The sequence below is a fragment of the Strongyloides ratti genome, scaffold srae_chrx_scaffold0000008 (assembly GCF_001040885.1).
Source record: "Strongyloides ratti genome assembly S_ratti_ED321, scaffold srae_chrx_scaffold0000008".
Taxonomy (NCBI): domain Eukaryota; kingdom Metazoa; phylum Nematoda; class Chromadorea; order Rhabditida; family Strongyloididae; genus Strongyloides; species Strongyloides ratti.
Genome location: NW_020171516.1, coordinates 5341 through 10680, shown reverse-complemented (window position 1 = coordinate 10680; position 5340 = coordinate 5341).

Sequence of the window (5340 nt, the reverse complement as noted above, 5' to 3'; positions counted from 1 at the left end):
ATTTATTTAATTTCATATAAATTTAAACATTAATTGTATTTTTTTAATAATTTATGATAACAATATTACTTTTTCATTAGTAAATTTTGTTTGTTTTTATCAATTATTTAAATGAATATTTAATTACATAACTTTTAAACATCATTCATTAAAACATATAAATTATTAGAAGTTTTTTATAAATTTAAATGCTATATTTAATTATGATATTCAATTACTATTAAAAAGATAAAATATTAAAAGAATTTTATTTTCTATATTTTAATATAAAGTGAAAATTTTAATCTAATAACTATTCTAAAATATTAAAATGACCTATTTTTTTTATATAAATAAAATCTTCAAAATAAAAATTAATTTAGTAAAGAAATTTAACATGTTTATTAAGAATATTATAAAAAACAAAAATAATATTTTAAAAATATCTACAAAAGAAAGGTTCCACCGAGATTTGAACTCGGGTCGCAGGATTCAAAGTCCTGAGTGCTAACCGCTACACCATGGAACCGAGAAAATTTTCATCAAAAAAAATTTTTTTTTCAAGTTATAATTTAATGTTAATTTAAAATAATGTGTTAAATATATTATTTTAAAAAAATTTGTAACGTTCAAGAATAGGTTTAAATTATAAAACTTTCAGTTAAGCAGTCAAATACGCTAACTGATTGTGTCACGAAGACAAAAGTTTCTGCTTAGTATTTAAAAAAATTAATGAAATATTTGTACAAAATTTATAACGTATAGTTTTTTTTTTTTTAAATCGAGACATTTTATTAGTCAAATTATTTTAAGATATTTTAATTATTGTTTTTTATACTATTATTTTTTTAAATAGAATACTATTGCTATAAAAATAATGAAGAAACTTTTTATTATTAAAATAAAAAAAAAATTTGAAATTAATGTTATTATAAAATTTTATAGTATAGTGATTAAATTATATATTTATATAAATGATAATATCAACAATTTGTAATAGAAAATAAATGAGATTTATTTATAAATAAATTAATATCATAAAGTATATAAGAATTGTTTTAAAATTTAAGATTTATAATAAAATAAAGATTACTTCTTTTTTATAACATTTTATTTTTTGTCAAATTATAAATAATTTTAAAGTAATTATCAAAAGAAAAATTAAAAAAAAAATAATTTAAGTTTAAATATATAGTAAAATATAACAATCATAATTATTTTAAAATATTTCTCTAAATTATATACAAAATAATACATTATTTGCAAAAGTTCCAAGACATTTAAGCAATTAAAATATATATTTAAATAATGTATATCAGTAAAATTAATTCATTTGTCACATTGTAATTTAATTTACATATTAGATTAAAAAAGACTCTTAATAGTTTTTTAACAAATATTTCAATATTTATAATAATTAATTAATTTTCTTATAAATAACAAAATAATAATTAATATTATTAGATATTAGAAATATTTAACGTATTTAAAAAAAATTAAAATGTTTATGATATATATTTTTTTAACTTTTTAATAGTTAATTTATAATTATAATATTTGTTTATATGTAACATATAAATTATAACAATATTTAATATAGTTAAATATATAAAAAAGATAAAAAAAATAAAAAAAGATGGGCTCAACCGGTGATCGAAACCGGGGCCTCTCGCACCCAAAGCGAGAATCATACCACTAGACCATTGAGCCATATTGAAGAGAAATTACATTAAAAATTTCCTCGTGTTTAAATGTTAATAATATATAAAACAAATTTTGTTAAAAATTATATTTGAATTCTATGTATCGAGACAAAAAATAAATTGTAAAAATATTTATAATTTAAAGTAAATTTTTCAAGCATAAAAATATGTGCTGATAATGAATATTTAATCAGTTTTTCAATAATCATGTTTATATCAAATATTTCATTCAACGAAAGCAATAAAGTTTATTTTAAACTGATTTTAAAATGAAGTTTAGTTTAGAAAAAAATGTTGTTGAAATAATTTATGATGTTTATTTATATAAAAAATAATTTTAGAGATAAATTTTTAATTTTTAAAAAATTAGTTACCAGAAAATAATCAAAGAAAAAGAGTTTAAATAAGTTAAATCTCCACAATTTATGTACTATTATATTTCTATATTTTTTTTATTCTTGAAATAATTTTAAAAAAATTTTAGTTTTTTTTTAAATTTTAATGTATCTTAAAATTTTAATAAATAATAACCTTTCAAAAAGTAATTTTTTCAATGTAATTATGGAATGATTTAATATGAAGTTTTTGATTTAACTTAAGTTAAAGTTAATTTTATAAGAAATAAACATTTCGTTTCCAAGACATTTACTAAAAAATATTTTTTGTTTGTTTCGTCTTTTTAAATAAATTTTTAAGTTAAAGGCTATACATTGAAATTAATTTTTTGAGAAAAGTAAAAAAAATGCTGTTCTCAACTAGAAAAAAATTTTCAAAAAATAAATGCTGTTATCTAATTATAAGTATCATGAAGGTTTGGTACAATCATTCAATCTAATAATCATTTTTTGTCTATATAAGCAATAGATAAGATTATTTTAATCATTTTTTATTGTAATCTTTTGCTTATATTAATTGTTTTAGTTTTAGGAGTTATTATATATATTGTAAAACTCATATTGTATTACTCTAAGTGATAAGGGATATATATTAAGTGTAGGTTATAATATTTTATATATTCTTTTACCTTATTTATTAAGGCCACTTAATAACTTAATTATCTGATATCTTATCTTATTATTGTGTTTGTGTTAATTAAATAAAATTTAATATTGAATATAGACTCATAAAATATTTATTTAATATACAAAATTTCAACTAAAATAAATTTTATTTTAAAAATTATATTCAAATTTTAAAAAATGACAATTTTTCGACAGCTATCTACAAGTATTTAATTTTATAAATTCATTAATTTACCTTCAGAAAAAATAATGCTTTGCAAGAAATATTTTAAGAAAATTTATTAATATCAAAAATTTTATCGTAAACTATAATATACATTTAATTAAAATAGCTTTTAAATTAACTTTATAAAAATAATCAAAATTAAATAAGAGTTCTTACATAATAAAAAGAATGGTAAAACATTTACTAATAACCAAATAAAATAGATAAATATTTATTATTAATAATTATATAGGTATATAAAATAAAAAGGAAGATGATAAAAAAAGATTTTAATTAAAAAAATGTATTAAAAATTTACAAAATATGGCAAAACAATTTACATCATAAATAAAGTATAATTGTTTTACATAAAAAATCAATCCTGTAAATTTGATTCTGACCCAAATGAACTATTTTATGAAAACATTTTATGATTCTTTCAAAATAAACTTGTTAAAAACAATGTTAAATCAGAGAAAAGTAAGATTTCAAAACACATAGAAGTAAGTATTTTAATAAATGTATTTTTTTCTGAATTTACTAAATGTTTTAAAAATTTATCTTACTAAAACTTTAAAAATATAAACATAATATTAACAAAGAATCGTCTATAACTTTCATAGAAAATTATAAGTACCACAAAAGCTTATAACTAATCTTTAATGATTTTGCAATTTTGAATATGTAAAGTAGATGATAATTTATTAAAAAAACAAATTTATTCTTATTTTTAATATTAATTAACATTTTATATAAGATATATGCTTAATATGAAACATGAATGTTAATTTTCAATATATAAACATTAAAAAAAGTAAATTTATATTAGAAATTATTTATTTTTCAAATAAAATATTGTTTTTACTTTAAAATTTAATAAAAGATATTCCCATGCCGGGAATCGGACCCGGGCCGCGTGGGTGAAAACCACGAATCCTAACCACTAGACCACATGGGATATAGAAGAGGCAAATGTATTATAACTGCCAATATAAGATAAATTGTATCTATAAAAAAAATTACATAAAAAGTAAAAAAAAGTTTTTGCTTATAACCTTCATTTTTCTAACTTTAACATTTTTTTCTAATTTAAAAACTAAATATATATTTGTACATGTTACTAATATTATTATAATTTAAATACTAAACTTAATTTTTTTTGAACTAACATGTACAATGATATTCTTCTTTTTTAATAGATATTAAATTGTAAATATATATGATTTAACATTTTTAAAAAATATACTCAAAATTTTTAAACAATTTTTATAAAAATCTAATTGCTAACTGTTATAATTTTTAAAAAAGTAAATAAACACTATTTTAATAAGAATTTTACTTTTTAAAAGACAAATGATGTTACTTATAAGTTTGTTATATTAATTATATTTAAATCCATTTCAATTTTACTTATCTAAAAAGTGTTTTAATTAATATAATTTAAAAGTTTTATTCTTTGTAAAAATAATAAAATTATTATTATCATAATTATAAATTTCTATTTTCCAATTTCAGAAAACGATTCTTTTACATTATGAAATTTTTTTAAAGATTTAAATCTTGTTATAAATTTTCAATTGGAAAAGAAATTTCAAATATTATTTTTTATATTTATTAAAAGAGATAAAAAATATTCTTCGCATATAAATTTTATTTTTTTTTAAAAATGACATAAATAATAATTTTAATTCTATAAAGTAACAAATTGTTATTTTTTTGATTAATATTTTTTACTTATAATAAATAACCTTTATTAAAATAAAATGTATTGTTGAATATTGCTTTTACTAGTTCAAAATTAACAAAAAAACTTTTTAATTATAATTAAAGAGAGAAAAATTAAAAATTTCCAACCAACCGGATTTGAACCAGTGACCTAAGGATATCAGCAAGAGAAATCTACAGTCCTCCGCTCTACCAACTGAGCTATGGTTGGATACTGATGGCAAAAGCATTCTACAATTTTTCACAACTATTCAACGTCTATTTTATTAAAATAAAGTAAAAAAATAACTAAAATAAACATTAATTTAAGCATTTTATATTTTATCAAATAATTTATACTTTATAGATAACAAAAATTATAAAAAAATTTAAAAAGTGATATGGAGATATGGGGAATCGAACCCCAGCCCTCTCCCATGCTAAGGGAGCGCTCTACCCCTGAGCTATATCCCCAACGTCATGATCCAAAATGATTTTCAACGGCCTTTTATTTTTTTAAAACTATATTAAAAAAGGGAATAAAAAACATATAATATTACGGATTTTTAAACACATTAAAATATTTTATATAAAAATTCACGTCTAATTTATTATAAACATTTAAGTATTAATTATTTAATATTTTAATAATTATTAAACTTTAATATTAGCATAATTTGTTTTAACTTCTTGTAAACTTATAAATTTAAAATATTTGAAAATTAAT